Here is a 21835-nt window from a genome sequence, read left to right as displayed (position 1 = left end):
CTACTAACACTGGTTTGTTTCTCTCACTTATCATCACTTCCACCTTCCTAATACAATACAGTACCTTTTTTCTCTGAGGCGTGATGAAGATTAATTGCAAATGGTGTTACAGGAAGAGCCCAGGCGTCAGTGAGACCTCTATCGAATTGAATTGAAAGCACAATATTTTGAAGTTTATACAGTATCTGGATACTCGTGTATGGATAATTGCTTAATTTGTTCACTTCACTAAAATATCCAAATATTTACTACAGTTAATAATTTTTTATTTTATTTTCCTTTAAAGATTAATGCATTTCATTAACATTATAATATTATCATTTATTACCTATTTTCTTCTGGATGAGTGAAAGAGAAAGCCTCACGGCCATAACCCTGCCAGAAGTAATTAAGCATTATTATTATTATTATTATTATTATTATTATTATTATTATTATTATTATTATTATTATTATTATTATTATTATTATTATTATTGGCGGCCGGGTAGCTCAGTTGGTAGAGCAGCTGGCTACGGACTGGAAGGTCCGGGGTTCGATCCCAGGTGGTGACAGAATTTTTTCTCGTTGCCAAACTTTCAGAACGGCCCCGAGGTTCACTCAGCCTCCTATAAAATTGAGTACCGGGTCTTTCCCGGGGGTAAAAGGCGGTCAGAGCGTGGTGCTGCCCACACCACCTCATTCTAGTGCCGAGGTCATGGAAAGCATGGGGCTCTACGTCCATGCCCCCCAAGTGCCTTCATGGCATGTTACGGGAATACCTTTACCTTTTATTATTATTATTATTATTATTATTATTATTATTATTATTATTAATTTTCCGATGTTTTGTAATAATAATATATTTCCCATACTAGTGTATCTAATATTTATGTATAATGAATTGATAGGAAATTAATTTGGCACGGAGGAAGGACAATAGAAAAATCAATTAATGTGACTCGAATTAAAGTTCATAATATGTTCTTTTATTCACTTTATAGCAGATCACTGACACCAGAAGATTACATTAAAGTGCAATAAACTATTTTTGGAATGTGCTTCGAAATGGAAGCAGCGAAACCTCAGTTATACTTGTGGTAGGCAAATTTTCCATGATATTAAAAATAAAAGTGTTATAGTGGAATGGAAGTCTGATCTTATGACATAAATTTGAGAATTATTATAATAAAGATAAATACTGAATTTTTTTATTTTCATAACGTTAAACTGAGGTTTCACAATACTTACTGAAATATAAATACAATATAGTATTATCAAACCACCAATCTTATTTTAGAGTCAGATTCGATAATTGCTGAATACTTGCGACATTACATTTTTATGAAATACACATGTGTAGACACAAGTATAACTATGACCATAATACGACGAAACCGATGATTTAAACTATGATGCCGTAGAATTGCCTCCAGAAAGTATAGAGGAAATACCACCAAAAACTCTTTCCATTATGTTGACTGGGAGTTTTGCAAGTGAAGTAATAAAATTAACAATTACATTCACGAACCCCATAATCTGCAAAAAAGAATGACATTTTTGTTACCTAATTCTTATTACACAACATGAATGGGTTTCTATATAATATGTAGTATGTGAAGAGAAATATTGAAGGGTGTTTCTTCACACTCAAATATTCTGGCGATACTGCAGAATATAAAAAAGAAAATTATCACACAGTATAGTGGGAAATTATTAGTGTGAAACTGATTCCACAGCATATTGTATCAGGAGACCTACATGGAAAAGAGGGAATAAGAAATGGCGATGAAATATTTGTAAGATATGGGAAAAAATTGTATAAAACAATGACAGAAAACAAATAATTGAATTTTGTAAACAATATTAGTACAGAGACATTCTTCCACAAGTAATATGTTAAGTAATTAATCACGATATCCTTCATTCAAAATTACAAAACATTGGTATTAGAGGAGTTGTACTCAGACATTTTCGTTCATATTTAGAAAATAGATATCAAAAAGTTAAAATTGACAATTATTATGGCAATTATAAATTGTTCGATATTGGAATTCCACAAGGTACAGTATTAGGACCAATCTTATTTATAAAATATGTTAATAATTTGTTGAAAATTGAACTAAAAATATGGTGGTAATATATTTTCTTCTAAAGATGTTACTGTACTAACATATAATGGGGAAAATTGGGATAACACTTGTTTTAATGATAGCAATGCAATTAAAGCAGTGAAAAATTGGCTTGTCTCTAATCTCCTATCCTTAATTACTAATAAAACTACCTGTATTCCATTCTCTTTAACAACGAAAACTTACCTCCACCTATGAATAATTATCACTTAGTAATACATAATATTTCGTGTAATAAATTAAAAAATAATTATTGTAATTGCCCACATGTCACACTTTCCACACAAGTTAAATATTTAGGAATTATTATAGATCAGCATTTAAGTTGGCATAAACAAATTGATTTAATGTGTACAAGTATAAGAAAGACAATTTATAAAGTTATAATACTTCGAAATTTTATCACTAAGTAGGCATTGAGAATAATATATTTAGCTTTAGTACAATCATTAATACAATATGGTATAATAAATTGGGGTGGAGTAGCATCATCTGTACTTAATCCATTAATTTCCTTACATAGAAGATTAATAAAAATTTGTGTAGCCAAAAATATGGATTACCCAACAAATTTAATTGATATAGATTTTAAAGTATCAACTTTCGAAGAAATATATAATTATAGTTTACTCACATACTAGCACAGAAATCAAATAAAACATAAATCTAATAGAGATGAATATCGTAGTCGAAGACAAAAGTCTGTTTTCCCATTAACCCATTACCCGCCAAAATTATTCCAAATAATTTTTTTTTATTAATAATTGACATATTCCTATTCAGTGGGATGATAATACACGGTAAAAGCAAATTTTATAATTTTTCTGTACATAGAGTTCTTACTAAAGACCGTCCCATAAATGGGACATTGGCACATTGCATTAGCAAAATTTACATATAGATATACATTACTGTAATTTTAACTTTGCGTGATTATTGCTTGAATGAGGTGATTTCGTGGGTCAAACCTTACGTCCATGCTCACCCTTCCACCCAAAAATTTACTACCTTGAGAACTCTGCTCTTTGGTGTGGACTCAGTCGTTTTGTTGAGATATGCTAGAACTAACTTCCTTCGAACATCCAAAAGTGAAACATTTTCTTCTTTGTTGGCAATTTGATAGTTTCGCCAAGCATTTACAACCATTATTTCAATCATCTGAGTAAAAGAGGCCACCACCATTTTTTTGAGTGGACCCGAAATCGATTCAATGATATTTGTTTATGCAGCAAGTCCACTCCACCCATATGCAGATTATATTCTTGTATAGCTTTTGGGATGGGTATATGTATTTCTTTCTTCTCTTTCTGAGAATATCTACGAACGTTAGTGAACGGTTCTACTGTACTGAAGTTAGTACCCACAGTGACGACTTCGTTATCTTTCCACTTTAGAATCAGTATCTCATTTGTTGTATCGAAACTGAAGTCACAAAATCCTCTCTGTTCCTTCTTGTCTGTATATTTAGTAGACATGACTGGACACTTGCTACTGCGATTGTCCCTCATTGTTCCTGTCGCTTTGATGTTCCTGGCTTTTAGTGCCGTAAATGCATCTACACTAGTGAAAAAGTTGTCAAAAACAACATGATTTGTTGTGTCTTCTCCTCTGGAATTACACTAGTGAGCTCAGAAATTACTCTCAGGCCTGAAGGTCCTGCTTGATTGTCCGTTCTTCCACAGTATGGTAAAAAATTATACAGGTAATCATTCTACTACATAAGCACCACATCTTCTATCCAAATTTGATTGGCTTGCCCCTTGTGAACATTTTTGCCGGGCGTCTACCAAAGTAGCGAACCATTATTTCATCTAATGAAAAATTTGAAATTTTAAAAATTCTTCTCGAACAGTATAAAAAATAGCCTCAATTTATACATTTATCAATTTTTAAATTATTATTCAGATGGAGGAACTTCTTCATTTCTCTGAAACGATTTTTTGGCATCGATTTATAAACTAATGCAACTTCTACATCTGGAGCTTGTTCCCAGAACATGTCTGCCTGAGGTAGTTTATGGTAGCCGGAAAGTAACAAAATACCTATAAGTGCCTTTAGTTGCTTTTTATAATAATAATAATAATAATAATAATAATAATAATAATAATAATAATAATAATAATAATAATAACCCTTGGCGCTACAACCCATAAAGGGCCAAGACCTGCCAGCCGGCTGCTGACCTCACGGCCACATACCAAAGCAGAGGTGAACGATCATCCAACTAGAATGGAGGTATCGTGTGGTTAGCACAATGAGCCACCCAGCCGTTATAGCTGGTTTGCGTAACAGGATTTGGCTACCTATTGTAGCTCCCCAAGTGCATTACGATGCTGGGTGGGCACCAGTCCCATACACTGGCCAAAATTTCATGAGAAAATTTCTTCCCCCACGAGGACTCGAACCAGCGCGCATTCCGTGACACGAGTCCTAGGCAGGATGGCTTAGACCACGACGCTACGGCGCGAGACTTAGTTCCTCTTTACTTATAGAAAAACCAGGATGATTCTTGTGATTAGCATAAATTTCACTCTGATTTATAACCATTCCCAACACTTTGTCAGAAAAAAATTCCTCAAAAATATCTACCACGCTCTTCACATGTAGGCTATATAATCTAAACTGTCATCAGTTTCACAGTAAGTACTGTCTGCACTGTATGTTGCTTCACATTTCATCCATTTGGGCTGCGCTGTCACTTGTAGCTTAATTTGTTTTTTTGATGATTTTAGTTTTTCAGTACCAGCACATGTTTTTGTCTTTTTATTATGAGGAATTTCTGAAGCCGATGGAAGAGTTTCATCTGTTCCACTATTTACTGATACTTCTTCAGTTCTTACAAATACTTTTAATGTTACAGCTACATCTTGCACTTCACTTTCAGTGAGGTCATTCTCACGCACATCTTCCTCGTCCGTTACTTCATCTGGATCTGAGGGAACAATTACAACCTCAATATCATCCACAGCCTGTTCCTCTCGTTCCAAGTCTTCCATAACACTCTGTATCTCTTTGACTGTTAGACTCTTAGTGTAATAACGTGACCATGTCGTTTACTTATCTGAAATAAGAAGTATAATAATGTTGTTTACTTATCTGTAATAAGAAATATAATGACCGTCAGGGTATATCATATAGGCCTACCATAGAAGTATATTAGTCTATAGTAAATTTGACTCCTTTATGTCTCGTTAATGGGTCTAAGAAATTTAAAATAATGATAAAATATCGCAAAATCATTCGTACAATACAATAAATAATGAAACCTGAAACTGCAAGTGTATTATGCCAATGTCCCAAAAATGGGACGTTATAGAAAAACATGTATAATAATTACCTATGAGTTAAAATGAGCGAAGTGTTGTAATGTAGTACTTCGTAGAATTGTAACTAATGATTCTGACACAGTTGGAAGTACTATAATGTATTTGCAAATGCCAATTTCCCACTTCAAATAAAAGCAACAAAAATTAAGAGAAATACATGTTAATTAATTATTGCTACACTACATAAGGGCAATCAACAATGCAAAAACTGTTTCCCTCTCTTTAACAATATCCAGTACTACCAATATAAACACAAAAAGTATGCCCATTGTTGTTCATCTTGTGTAGAAAAAATAAAATATAAATGTCCCAAAAAAGGGACAATGGTAGGAAATGGGTTAATTGAGCCTAAATGTCATACAAGTGCAGCTCTTAAACATGGTCCTAGTTTCGGCCAAGACTTATATGAAAATTAAAAAATCATTTTCCAAATTTGAAATATTTTAAAATTTAAGCTTTTAAAAAAGAAATTTATAAAATGTTTCATGATAAATAATATTAATAAATGTGTTTTTTTAATTTATACACTTCATGGCTTTAATGATTGTAATATTATTTAATAATATAATATTTTTATTTGGGTATTTTTATAAATAAAATGCTATTATTACTGCCTACAAATGGTCTTTTGGAGTAAACTTTAATGTTTTTCTGACCTATTTGGTATGTTAGCCGTGTGAATAGAGATAGGGTAATTATTTAAATGAAACACGGGAAGCAAGTCGTACACTTAGGAAGAAAGAAAGAGATTAGTTGAAGAAAAATCTGAATAAGGTAGAACAAATGGTAAGAATAAAACATTAGAGATTTATATAAGATCATAAAGGAATTTAAGAAAAATTATCAGGTAATGGTAAACGTTATCAAGGGTGAGAGTGGTGACTTGTTTGCAGACTCTCATTCAATCCAGAACAGATGGTAAAACTATTTTGAGTAACTGCTAAATGTACTTAGGCCAAATAGAAATGATCGGGACGAAATTAAAATACAAACTGCTGAGCCATTTCTACTAGAACCCACACTTTCTGAAGTCGAAATTGCGATAGAAAATCTGAAAAAGTGCGAGTAATCACATATGGATCAAATTCCAGCAGAATTAATACAAGAAGATGGAAGCGCATTATCTAGTAAAACTTATAAGCTTCTACTTGCTATTTAGGAAAAGTAAATTTTACCAGAACAATAGAAGGAATCCACAATTGTTGCACCTATCTTTAAGAAGGGGAAAATACTAAGATTACTGTAGTAAATTTCGAAGAATATCACTTTTGTTGACACCACACAAAATTCGTTTTTGAAGTTTAACTACATACTGTATGCATGTGCAATTATTGAGGATTATCAGTGTGATTTTAGGCGTAATAGATCAACTATTGATCAGATACTTGGTGTTCGACAGTTACTGAGAGAAAAACTGAGATTGTAAGGATACAGTATATCAGTTATTCATAGACTTCAAAAAGGCTTATGACTCGGTTAAGAGAGAAGTTTGGTATAATATCTTATTCAATTTCGTATTCCCAAGAAACTAGTTCGATTATTTAAAATGTGTCTCAGTGAAACGTACGGCAGAGTACGTATAGGTCAATTTCAGTCGGATGCTTTTCCAATTCACTGAGGGCTAAGTAAGGAGATACATTATCACCTTAAATTTTTAACTTTGCACTATGGTATTGCATTAGGAAAGTGCAGGGTAACAGAGAGAGTTTGAAATTGATCGGATTACATCAACTGCTTGTTATGCGGATGACGTGAATATATTAGGAGAAAATATTCTAAAAAAAATTTAGGGAAAAAACGGGAATTTTACTTGAAGCAAATAAGGTGATGGGTTTGAAAGTAAATTCCGAAAACCCAAGTATGTAATAATGTCTCGTTACCAGAACATTGTACGAAATGGAAATACATATTCGGAAATTTTTCCTTTGAAGTGGTGGAAAAATTAAAATATCTTGAACCAGCAATAACAAATATGAATGGCAGTCGGAAATAAATTAATAGAATAATAACTATGCGAATTCCGTGTTATTTTTTGGTGGGAAGATTTTCTCATCCAGTCCTATCTCAAAATAGCCGAAAGTTATTCTTCACGTAATAAAATAGGAACATTAACTACAGACGTTTGAGATGGGCAGGACATGTAGTACAGATGTGTCAATTCAGAAAGGCTTATAGACTGTTAATTGGGATGCCGTAGGTAAAAATAACTCTGAGTAGACCGAGACGTAGTTGGGAGGATAATACTAAAATGAATTTTGAGGAGGTGGGATATGATGGTAGAATCTGGATTAATCTTGCTCAGGATGAAGACTGATGGTGGCCTTATGTGAGGGCGGCAATGAACCTCCGCATTCCTTAAAATCCGTAAGTAAATAGATATACAGTCGTATTCATTCGTCAATATTATACATACAGATGCACTACCCTATTAGAATTTGCTCTTAAATCCAATATTCGGGCCTTTTCATCGTATGTGCTTCACAAAACAATTCCTACTTCGCAGGTTTCACCCCCTCAACTATGATTAAATCCATCCAATCTCTAAAAAAAGACACACACACAGATTAAAATGGAAATGGTATGCTTAGAAACAGAACACATTACATCATTTATCTTAACCAAACACAGAAACAGGCATAAAAGTGTATAATTTAATAGTTATCATTATCTCTTCGTCAGTTCGCATCATATATTTCAACAGTTGATGTTCTAAGCTGTCTTGAGCGTCTTAAGGTTTATGATTTCGGAACCAGAAGTTGTAAGCAAGTAAGTAGCATATGTATTTTACATGTGTAAAATAAAGCTTTTTATAACCTAAAAGTTCAAAGTCTACTTATATGTCTTTTTAAGTTACGTAACGTGCAAGCAATAACATGTGAATTGATGTGAAGTGTATAAAAAATACCATTAAATCTCATTTATCAAATTATGCAGGGAACTGAGTGAACATATTGTGTATGGATATTGGAAAAGTAATCGGAATATATAAGGTAAATCATCAGATATTACATATCGTTTCACATGCGGCGACGGAAGACCCCTCGTTAGATAAGAAACATAATTTATACTCTAGGAGAAATTGGAAACTTTAATTTAAGACGGCGTAAATTCATAAGCGCCAGGTGAAGTAAAATTATGTTAATATAGTGCCTGAAGTAATTTCTATTATAATTTATAAATCTGAAATATGTAGAACACATTGAAAGAGATACTCGATGGCATATTGAAGAAAACAGGATGTTCTTCTCATTTTATTAATAATACTTAATAATATTTTCAGTTTCTCAATTCTTTATAAATATCCACGATGATTGACAAAAATCGCAATATTTATACTTTATGCACCGGATGTTTTCTCACATAAACGTTCACTAGATATGTACTACATTACGCTTACATTATTTAAAAAAATGCGCAAAAATGATTAGGATATATATTCATCAGCATTTGTTATTCACGAAAAAGTATATTCATGTAGCCTGAAACAATTCAGATGAAGTGGTTCATATTTCTCAAATTCATATTCAGAAAAAGTGTAATACTGTAAATTCTTGAAGTGTACTCAGACTGACGTGAATATTAATAATGTCCTTTGCTACTTTAACCCTCGACACTTACTTGGGGACTATATCCATACACTCTGGGACCTTCTAGTAACCTAAGAATGTTATCCTCGGTTATTTTAGTTTCCTTTACAATTAAAATTATTATTTCATAATATCATATTGATTATTTTTTCGTGTTTACTGCTCGGGTTCGTGGATGACCCCAGCTACAGAACACGTCTTTACCTTCTAGTTAGAATTATTTTACAATGATAGTGTCTTGTTATAAACAAAGTGAGCATTTCCTTTGAAAGTGAACAAATGAAACTCAATATTGATTGACTTGGCGGCCGGGACTCCTACAATTTGCATTGTGAACTGGATAATCTATGAGTGCGCTCTTTGTGTGATGACTGTTGACTTAAAATATATGTCAACAAGGAGTAAGGCCACGAAAGGGGAGGGATTCGATCCGATGAGGTGATTTGAACTTCGGCTTGGCTCGGTGGTTAGAACACCCAATGCGTAAAACTGGGACACTCGGGTTCGATCCTCGGCGCCAGAGTGAATTTTTCTCCGGTAATAAGAAATGGTAAGCATCACATGTAATTCTTTAGGACCATAAAATGATTTTCTACATAACTTTTGTAGTTACTGCAGTAATTTTTATGGGTGCGATGTAGTGCTTATTCTACATATCTCCTATATTTCTTACAGAATATATAATATAAGTCATACCATATCTCTTTCGTTTTAAACAAGTTAAAAGATCTTCGTAAAAATAAGTTAAAAGCTTGAAATGAAAATGAAAGAATTAATATACATACAGTATCCATAATTCCACCAGATTTGTCATTTCCTGGGGCTGCTGTTGCATCTGCTGCTTGAACTTCATAGTATCCTAGTCAAAGTGGAATAAATTACTTAATAACACTCACTCCTGATATTGCATATTACATATAATTCAAATAAGTTGCAGAATTAAATGTATTAATTCTCAAATACAAAAGCAGTACCGGTACCGATCATATAGTTTATGAGATATTTTTCGATGTAGTTTTATGTTAATATTTTTGTTTAATTTCATATAGTGAAATATTATTCCCAGTGAGATATATACCAATATTGTAATTCGTGGGTGCGCGTGAAATATTGGCAAAAATGAGTTCTTATGTTGGCAGTATTAAGCATTATAGAATAGTTTTTATTCATAGTCCTAGATTTATTGCATCTACTTATTTACAGTTAGAAATAAATTGACGTTAATTTATTTCATTTTATTTTATTTTATCTAATTATTGTATTATTGTAATAGTTTTATTTTATATTATATATCACTGCCACCGGGTGTATACCCAATTGTAGTGTTAATAAATAAATAAATACACACATACACATACATACATGCATACATACATACATACATACATACACACTGTACGTACGTACGTACATACATACATACATACATACATACATACATACATACATACATACATACATACATATGTTGGACTACTTCACGCCCGAAGATGACGCACAAAGTGACACTAATCAACACCTTGAGATGCGAAGACAACAGGAGGAGCCAATTAGTACACCAGACGACGTAGAATTCACACCAGAAAAATTATTCCAGATAATTTAAAAAGTTCAATCCCAAGAAATCCCCGGGAGAAAATGGAATAACGAAGAACATAAATCTGAGAGCATTTACGGGATTTCCATCATCTCTAGCAGCCATTTATAACAAATGGTTAAGCCAAGGATGCTTTCCCAAAATATGGAAAACATCACAGATCATACCCGTGATTAAAACAGGGAAGGAGGAAAGTCAGGACGTTGCAAGATTCCGACTAATAAGTCTCCTAAAAATCCAGGAGAAAATCCTAGGAAAGCTGATGATTGATAGGATTAATCACCATTCATATTCCAACAACCTGCTCAGCACGAACCAATACGGATTTATCCCTCAGAAATGTACCATAGACGCAGCGTTCGCTCTCAGAAAGTTCATAAAAAAAGAACCTAGACCAGAAAAGGAGTTTAATAATAACCAGCTTGGATGTAAAGGGAGCATTCGACGCTGCCTGGTGGCCCGGCGTCCTCTACAACTTAAGGAAAGTACAATTCCCAAAACATTTATATCATTTGGTTAGACATTACTTCAGTGACAGAATCGCCACACTTTGCATCAATCACAGCAGAGTAGAAAAGGAAGCAACGATAGGTTACCCTCAGGGATTATGTTGCGGCCCAGGACTATGGAATGTCCTGTACAACTCTCTTCTTACCCAATATTATACACAACGAAGGTAATTAATAGCGTTTGCAGATGATCTGTTACTGATGACGACAGGGGAAACCAAGGAAGTGGCAGAAATGTACGCGAATACCGACTTAAAACTAATAGAAGACTGGTCAAACCTATATAAGCTCCAATTCAATAACAGTAAATCAAAAACGTTACTCATATCGAGGAAAAGGAAGAAGGAAAAAGCAACATAAGTGTATTCATAAGCAACAGAGAAATAGAGCTGGTACAGCAATTGAAGTATATAGGTATAGTCTTTGACAACACGATGAATTTCGACATGCACATAAAACAAGCCTCAGAGAAATGCATAACGCTCATAAACTCACTAGCGAAATCAGCTAAGATTAACTGGGGATTAGGACAGCTAGCCTTACTACAAAGGCGCTATACTGCCTACACTGTTATGTGGAGTACAATTGTGGGAAGAAGCTAACTTCAAATGAAAGAACATGCTTAAATATCAGAGAGTGCAAAGGTTGATGAATATTAAAATAACGAAAGCTTATCGCACAGTGTCATATGAAGCATCTTGTGTTCTGGCAGCAGTTAAGCCAATAAACATAACAATTCAAGAAATACTGGAGAAACATAAAGGTACACAAGTCGCCGAGCGAAAATGTTGCACTGACACCACTGAAGATGCCCCGAAACTAAACGAGTGGGCCCACCCAACAGTCAGATCAAGAGTCCAAGAGGCACAAGAAAACCTACAATACAACATAGAAATATACACCGACGGGATTAAGATAAATGGGAAAGTCGGAGCAGCAGCAGTTATCTTCCAAAAAGGGGAATTGATTAAAAAAAATTGAAGTACAAACTAAGCCCGCACTGCTCAAATAACCAAGCAGAACAGATAGCGATTCCACAGGCACTGAAGTAAATAGAAGTCAACAGGGAACTGCAGATGGGAGAGAAACTAGGTGTCGTCAACACAGACAGCCAGATCATAGTAGCACTTCTCAAGAACAGTCAAATCTGCAACACAACGATAGAACAAATAAAGGCTAAGAGCAAACGTCTGCAGGAAAATGGATGGACTATCCACATAGATTGGGTGAAGGCACACGTGGGGCTGAACGGAAACGAAATAGCAGACCAGTTGGCGAAGGAAGCTGCACAGGAAGACAGTGAGGAGGTAATATACAATAAGATCCCTAGATCTCACATCATTCGGGAAGCAGAGGAGAAAGGACTATACAGGTGGCAGGACCAATGGGAGAAGACAACCAAACCAAATTCCAGCAAAGGGTTTTTCCCGATAATGCAGGAACGGCTAAAACTGAGGATCCCACTTAACGTCCAAATCAGAGCCATCCTATCCGGTCACGGTAAGACTAGGGATTACTATTACAGATTCAAAATTGCTGAAAATGCAAGGTGTAAGTGCAATCAACAAGACCAAACAGTGGATCATTTGATATATGAGTGTTCTTTACTGAACATTGAAAGAAATGCATTAAAACTAAGCATTAAACTAAAAGTAGGTCACATGGCCGACAACTAACTGCGATCTCGTCAAGGTCTACTTAAAAGAATTTCTAATATTTGTAACCAGAATTGACTTTGACAAACTTTAATGCAAATGACATTACTAATTTTTATTATAACTAGAGGAATTGTAATGATAATTGTAATCGAAATAGTTCATTCGTAATCCTAATTGTAGTTCAAATAGTTTAAAGTAGTTCAAGAATTGTATGTAGTGTTACGATGTAACGGAGCATACAGTATAAAAAAAAACAAAAAAATACATTCATACGTACATACATAAATACACTAATACATACATACATACATACATACATACATACATACATACATACATACATACATACATACATACATACATACATACATACATACATACATACATACATAGAAAACGTACTCTACATGATTATCTAGTAAACGGGATAAATCTATCCTCTTTATGTGTTATGCTATATCGTAAAATGGGGTGAATAGGGACGCAGGGGGTGAATAGGAACTATTATTTAAGAGTGTTTATGTTTTCATTCATTACGATTGAGCAAATAAACACTCTTATTGTTATATTTACGCCTACTCTTTGACAGAAAGAAATAAAAATAATAAAACTTCGCCCCTATTCATCCTATTTTACGGTACAGTTGAACTTTGAGAGTCAAACACAGAAATGGTGTTTATAGAGCGTGAAAAAGAGGACAATTATTCATTATGACATCCCTTTTGACATCAGAAATTCTTAACTTCGTCTGTAAATAAAGGATATGTCTAACCATGAACGAACTCTTCACGACAATAGTAAGCTGCTGACTTTTTCAAAGAAGTGGGAGGGAAGAATATGTAAGAGTCTGTGAAAAATGATAGCCCTACTTCCAAGAAAAATGAAGCTACTGAATCAGTGCACAATGAATGTTAATGAACGTATAAGAGAAGGACAATGGAGTGGACATACATATCTCCAAGGCAAAGTGTATTAATAAACATGATTTGACAAACCTCTATCCTTTTATCATTAATTAATAAATGAAAATGCACGTTTAAGATTGTTTATGTTTTCATTCATTATGATTGAGCAAATAAACACTCTTATTGTTATATTTAGGCCTACTCTTTGACAGAAAGAAATAAAAATAATAAAACTTCATTTTATTATTGTAAATTTGTAAAATGTCATTCGACATTAGCAGAATATGGGTTAATTTCGGTGTAACATTCATTAATTATATTTCAGCAATTGAATTTCTAGATTCGAAACTCTCTAAAGGCCATTTTGTTCATAATTGATTTATGCCCACATATTTCTTACCAGGAATGAATTCCAATGATTTATACAGTTTGAAACCAAACATTCAATCATTTAAAGCAAAAGTCACTGTTAGGTTGAAAATTCCCTTTATTTGCCACCAGTTACTCTTAATTCTTCGATTTGTGAAAGTGGATATATATGGGATTTTGAATCTACAGGATTTAATAATTGTCCACTAATCATACTTCACGCTAAAGAATGCGAAAGAATTACATTTCAGCATCCTCGTTTATCCATCAAAATTAGGAACGTTAAAATTTTGTATACTTACATCTAGCAGAAATATAAATTTGAAGAGCTGTGCGATATTTATATGAATTGTATTAAATACTGAAATGGTGTACCTTAATGGGAAGAATACGTATTAATTTTGGATCTGGTAACAGTTTTGCTATTCAAATGCAGCACTTTTATATTCTCCGTTGTTATGAATTTCACAGCATAACAGAGCACGTCTTAACTTAGTTTAATTAGTATTTCCTTGCTCGTGATTGGTTAACCCCGTGGATCGGTGATTGAACGAATGAACAACTATTTATTGTCAATTAGCCGAAATGATTATTTCTCCATAGAGTTCTCGAAATTCATCTGTATATTTTTCAATAACCGATCTTTGAATTGTAGAAAAATAATAAATTTACCCTGAGTAATTGCTTCGGCTAGTTGGTGAAAGAAGTCATGCGGATTGCAGCGTCCCTTTCATCCCATAAATCAGAAAGTATCATAATTTTAATGTCTTGCAAAGAAATATACTACAAAAAGTACAAACAATAACTGTATCTTCTTTCTTCCTGAAAACAAAGTTTTCCTATACGGAAATTTTGCCAACATGTTTGTGAAACAAATTAATGCAGCTTAATTTTCGAGTGAAATTCGTATCGACATTAAAATTTTGTAGTGGAAATTGTCCATTGCAAGCCATTTAAAATGACTATAACTTTCTTTAAGAGTTTATAGTTCAATTTTGTTTCAATAATCTGAATATTTGAACTTATGACTGTAAGTACTTACCTACGAAAGCGAGCAAAACCACATAAGCAACCAGCAGAGTGAAAATGGATATCTTCATCATCGTGGAGGGTGTATATTGTTGCCAATGCCACTTGCTGTTCCTGAAGAATGGCACAAAAATGTGACTGTTTTCCCAATTCAATTCTTTATATAGGGATTACTGGCTTACGTGTCAAATTCGGATATCAACAATGTGACGTAAATATCTTTTGTTAGAAAAAAGACCTTAAAACGTATATTACATCATTGTGAAATTCTACTGATATGACAAGTTTCTTTTCCTACAAGAGATTAACAGTCGAAGGTTACGTTAATAATAATATTCTTTTGTAATGGAACTATCTTACAAGACTGAAATACGATCACAGTAAAGGTCATATTGTGTTTCAGGAGTACACATAAAGGAGAGACGTATAAAATTCTTTATTTTTAATTCTGAAATCGTCCTATAAAAGCAGGAGAAATACAGTTACAAGAACTTTCATTAATGTTAACAACAAGTTAGTTTACTTATTATGACAACTCCGTAACATTTCGATCACATACTGTAGAAGAAAATGACAATTCCCAAATCCGGTGTAGAACTTAAACTGTTAACTCAATTACATCATATTATTACACAGAATTGCTTTCAATTACAAACACCGTGGTCAACTAGACATGGAAGGCCTAAACAAAGTTGCATACAACACGATCATATAGAATTTCATGAGACCAGGATGTAACAAAACTAAATGCAGACTGTCGATAACAAGAAGAAAAGATATTTTCTAATTTATTTATTTTATTTAGTTGTTTACTTACTGATTTATTTATTTATGTATTTATTTGTTTACTTACTGATTTATTTATTTATTTATACATTTATTTATTTAATTATTTATTTATTTATTTATTTATTTATTTATTTATTTATTTATTTAACACATACATAAAAACGTTACATTAAAATACCCCGAAAGAGCAAAACCCGTGATCGGGGACAGTTCCGTTACATAGATATACCTACTTTGTAGACAAAATACTTCAAGATATGATCACATATAAATGATAATAAATTTAATAAGTAATAATACTAGTAATAACTGAGTGAAAAAAGAGACGATGTTGAGATTGGTGAATTAATATAAAATTATTTCGGAATATGTATGATACAGTGTTAAAAGTTGTGTAATCAAGATGTATAAAATTGTTATTAGTAGTATAATTAGTACATGAAATAGTAATCAAGAGAAGATAGAAAAAATACTTAGGATATAAAGAAACTTGTTTTACAATGCATGGTACATAATATAAATACAGGGAATTCTGTCATATAAATTTTTTAATTCTAGATCTGAAAATTTCATTGCTTAAAGTAGTCAATTCTGGATGAAATTTTATTATCGAATTATATAGACATGGACCATAATTTGTACTGTGTACTAAAGCAGCAGATATGAAAAATTTAGGTTCAACTAATTTAAGAATTTCATTTCGTTTTGTATTATGATCATGTGGCTGAGCTACAAAATTCATTCTATTCTTATGACAGAATTTCATTAAATAGTATTTATAAATTTGGTCGATTCTAAAAACATTCAATTCGGAATAGATCAAATTTGTTGGATAATCCAGTCGCCTTTTCAAACCAATTTTGATTATACGTTTTTGCAACATAATCACAGAAAGAAAAGCAGTTTGTGTAATGCCTCTCCATCCAGTTATACCATATTGGATAACAGATTCAACTATAGGCAAATAAACCAAACGTAATACATGACTAGGTACGAGTATGTAATGGCGAAGGCTTACAAATTTGTCAATTGTTTTACGGATCCTGTTACATAAAAAGGTGATTTGTCTATCCCATTTCAAGTGCTGATCAACAATAATTCCCAGGTATTTCACATCTACAGATTCTTTCAGGCAAGGGCATTTACAGGTTGTAGAGAGTTTACAAAATGAGTTGTGGATTATTAATTTTAAATGAGAAAGTGATTTCAATTTGTTCAATCCAGAGACTGTTAAAGAAAATGGCACCAAAGTAGTTTTACCATGCACATATTGCGCACCCAGTAAAATTCTGTGGTATGTCAAAAATCATATATAAATTTCGTAAATTATTTTCAAGCCGTTTTACTGATTGTACGTACGAAATTCTAATAGTAAAATAGTAAATTATCAAAGGTTTTGGCACTTATTTAATAAATTATTTTATAGCACTATTTTACGAAGAACTAGAATATCTTTACAAATCACAATTGTTTAGTTACAGCATTATTTTACTTGGAGTCCGATATGTACAAAGTAAAACTGTAATTTGAGTTAATTGTATTATTTTATACAGTTTTGGTAGTTTTATACAGTTATTAATATTTGTATAATTATTCATACATTTCTAACACTTTGCATCACTTAATAATTTGGTTATAATGAAACCGTGTTGTGTTAAAATGAAAATTATCTCAGTTGGCTAGTTTCGGGTGCAATTTTAGTAATTTTCCGCTTACTTAAGAATTAAACACTAGAAAATTGTTATTATTACTCAATTCTTAAGTGATGATTATTCATATTATGGTAGACAAGAATTAAATTCTGCTGTTTTCTAGCACAAAGCCAGGCAAGGTGCTGGGAATTAGTAAGTATGGGAATAAAATGTAAATGTGCAGAGGACCTGTAAATACATGAAAATATTCAATGTAATAAGACATATTAATAGGACCAATAATAATAATAATAATAATAATAATAATAATAATAATAATAATAATAATAATAATAAAATAATAACAATAATAATAATATTAATAATTATTAATAATCCTTGGTCCAGAAATTGAGGCTTAGAAGAAGTATCTATGTGATCTCGAAGCCTGTCGGCCACTTGTCTCACTCCAATTCTCACCGTTGCATGAAACTTAATATTGGAGAAGTATGAAGGGGGATGGCGAAAATGGACGTAACATAATAGCTACCAAATTAATGTGGGAAGAAGCAAGACAGAACATCAACAGTGCAGGTTATCTGAAGATGTTAAGAGTCTAAACAGAGCGTAGGAAAAGGAGGGAAGCCTTTGTGCTGTGCTGATGACACTCCGAGAAACTCGCATTGGAGAAACGAAAGTGACATGCTGGAGTTAAGGCTCCGATTCCAGAAGGTTTTAATATGGAAAATGTGGAAATTATTGTACCGGAAGCAGATGAAGGTCCGTGGCCCATTTATCTTATTGCGCATCCTGTCATTTGTCTTAGATTCTTATAGAAACAACATGAAATAGCAGATTTAGAATTATGAAATTTATTCATTAGCCAGTTATTTTATTTAACATAAGAGGACTGTTATCACGAAGATTTAGATTCTAATATTATTATTCTTTATTTTTATAGGAGACATACCAGTAATATTTATCTGTTCCAAGACTAGCATAATATGAAATATTTAATGTATCAATAGACAGAATGAATTGTCTCAATTTAGGATAATAGCCAAGCGGTTATGAGATCACTCTAATAAATTATGGCACTCTGGGCCCTGAGGACATAATATGGAGATGGGTGCGCATTTTTCTTCTGTCTAATAGCCCGAATTACATTCCACCACGAGCCAGAATATTGAATTGGATCTAGAATAAGATGAACTGGAGATGATTCCTGATCTCGAGACTCGAGCAGGCAATAGATGCTCGCCGCTTCACTGGTCGCTCCCGATGCTGTATTCCAGGTCGCCAAACACCGAGTTCTTCTCCGTGAACCTGAAATGAGAGAGGACAGGAATTGGGGATGGTTCTGTCCAATGTTGAGCTGGGAGTGGGACAAGACCTTGTAACTCGAACAAATTATCATTGCTTGTTACTTCTCAAGTCATTCCGATTGTCTTTCTAGGCTAGTTGTAACCGAGTTTATCTCCACAAACACAAATTGGATAGGAATCGAGCTTCCGTGTATAGTTTTCAAACATGTCGAGCGATGAATTCGTAAATGGTTTGTAAATTTAGCTCATCATGGAACTTATCTCTTGAGGCGACTTGGAGGAGATGGTTAATGATTTAAATCACATGGTTTTTTATGGCTTTTACTTTACAGATAGGGTACACTGCCGCGAACCCCCAAGCATCAAACAAACTAAATGTTCTGTATGGTTGAAAACACAAAACATTTAAGTTATAGCAAGAAGTCATCTGGAGCTCCTTCATAATCACAAACATTATGAACATGCTCGTTTCCAGTTCATATAATAGTATTCCTATTCAATTTCATTCTATACAACTCTTTCCAGTTTTGAACATTATGTTTCACGTAAAGATTATTAAAACCAGTCAATTTCTTGGGATTGATTTTCACTGTTATAGGAAGTACTGCTGACGTAATAATATCTTTAACAGTGGCACCCCTTTAATCACACATTTTACATAATTCATTTCACTCGCATAATGCTCCTCCCTTGAATCATAAATCATGACATTAGATTTAGTTATGTTGATAAAAAACCATTTACAGTGTTGAAATTAGAAATGTCAATTGGCTGTAGATTTTGCAATATTATTCAGGACCAACAATTGTTTCTTTCTTCCGTGCTGCTTTTTCAATGTGTGCCAAAACTACAGGAGTGGCCAATTACAGGAAAAATTAGTTGTACTTATTTAAATTAAGTGGAGCCTTATACCAATGAATGTGATGTTCTTATTTTGCCCACCAGTCATCTGATATTAGCCTTATATCATTTATTCGTAATGTTGTACAATAGGATATTTTTATAATGTGCTTGGAAGTTGGGAAGTGTGTAAGAATGGGAAGAGATTACCAGTAACCATTACAATGCCAAATAATTATAGCATCGATGTTGAGTGTAATAACATATTTTTATTTTTATTTATATACAGATACCTAATGTTTACACATCTTTCTGTGATTAAGGAGTAGATAAGAAATGACGGCAAACCCAGGAGCTAGGCAGGGGCTAGACAGGAGCGAGTGGGCGTGGCAAGTGACTTCACAGGTGGGCGTCGCAAGTGACGTCAGAAATGGGCGTGACATCATGGGCGTGGCTAAAGTATGACGTCACGAAGGGGGTGGGTGGCTTAAAGTATGACGTAAGACAGGGGCGTAACTTAAATTACGTCATATGAGTTCAAGGTTACAGTGTGACGTCATGCGGGTATGTAATGGCATGACAAGTTCATACATGTTTATCTCCTCAATGTGGGGGGCTTAAAGTATGGCGTAGGAAAGGGGCGTAACGTCATAAATGGCAATCTAAGAGTTCAAGGTTAAAGTATCACGTGTAGGTATGTAATGGCATGACATGTTCATACATGTTTATCTGCTCAATGTAATGTCTGCTATGTGTGCAAATATTATGCTGATTCATATCCGGCAATTGTTCTCGGGTGAAAGACACAAGTTCATACATGTTTGAAAATCCCATCTGCTATGTGTGCAAATATTATGCTGATTCACTCGCACTGCTATGTATGCAAGGTCACATCCGGCGAGTGTCCAACAATTAATCTATCACACTTCAACACATACATTCTTTTTCTTAAGATTATAATGTAATGGTAATTTAATTGATTGGGGAATGGGTGTTGGAATGTGGGACATAAATGGTTGTATAAAAAATGAATCTAGCACACTTGTAAATTAAACAGGATGTGGCTGAAGTTGGAAATGGGTGAGGGGGGTATTAATTTGAAATACACATGGCGTTACTTAAAGTGTGACGTCATTCACAAGTGCAGGTTGGGGTGTACCGTAATAATTTGAATTACAATGTTCATACAAGTGTGAATAGTTGAAATACACAAGTTCATACATGTCTGAGATTTCATCTACACAATGATGTGATTACACGTGCAAATATTATGCAATCTCACATCCGGTGCTGCAATTACTGAGTAATAATAAAATCATGTTTTTGAAGCACCTGCAACGTGTCATATTACACAAATATTGCATAATGCAAATAATATGCCAGCTGTTAATTCACATCCGGTGAAGACGCAAGTGATCAATAATGGCCAGCTGTCCAATGGATGTCCTGAAACTGGTTGTACTTTAAGCCTATTGTTGAGTAATTGATAAAAAATATTAAGATTCTGATGTACTGGTAATTGAATTTATAAATAGTAATGGGAAATGGAAATTAGAATGCGGGAATTATAGTTGGCGTAAATGGTTGTACTTTAAGCCAATTGATAAAATAAATAATCTAGCACATTTGTAAATTAAACACATACATTCTTCTTCTTCTACTCATTATTATTATTATTATTATTATTATTCGTCATAAAGAAGATTAAAGTATGACGAGCCAATTGTTGAGTAATTGATAAAAAAATATTAAGATTCTAATGTACTGGTAATTGAATTGATAAATAGTAATGGGAAATGGAAATTGGAATGCGGGAATTATTGATGGCGTAAATGGTTGTACTTTAAGCCAATTTATAAAAAAATTAATGTAGCACACTTGTAAATTAAACACATACATTCTTCTCATATTATTATTATTCCAGTGTAATACATTTTGAAGTGAAATTGAGTGATTTGTTTAATGTATTTAATTTAAGCCATACATTATTACCAACATTAAATTCATCAGAATGTGACATTATTATTTCGTAATGCAATAATTGTAGCAGATAAATCAATGTGGATGTATATGTTGTGTAATGCATAAGTGTGCAAATATTATGCAAGCTTGCTGAATCACTTCCGGCGACGATGCAATTGCTGAGTAATGATAAAAAC

At 33.3% G+C, this 21835-nt stretch overlaps 1 long non-coding RNA gene across 1 annotated transcript; it reads right to left on the bottom strand.

Moving 5' to 3' along the window:
• Positions 1-946: 946 nt before the first annotated feature.
• LOC138711566 (uncharacterized) lies at positions 947-15227 on the bottom strand. Its single transcript, XR_011335388.1, has 3 exons — positions 15105-15227; positions 9810-9883; positions 947-1518 (listed from the first exon to the last, which is right to left on the bottom strand). It is a non-coding gene; the product is annotated as an uncharacterized lncRNA (long non-coding RNA).
• Between the last annotated feature and the right edge of the window lie 6608 nt (positions 15228-21835).

This window comes from Periplaneta americana, chromosome 13 (genome assembly GCF_040183065.1).
Source record: "Periplaneta americana isolate PAMFEO1 chromosome 13, P.americana_PAMFEO1_priV1, whole genome shotgun sequence".
NCBI classification, from domain to species: Eukaryota; Metazoa; Arthropoda; class Insecta; order Blattodea; family Blattidae; genus Periplaneta; species Periplaneta americana.
This window is presented reverse-complemented; position numbering and strand designations above follow the sequence as displayed.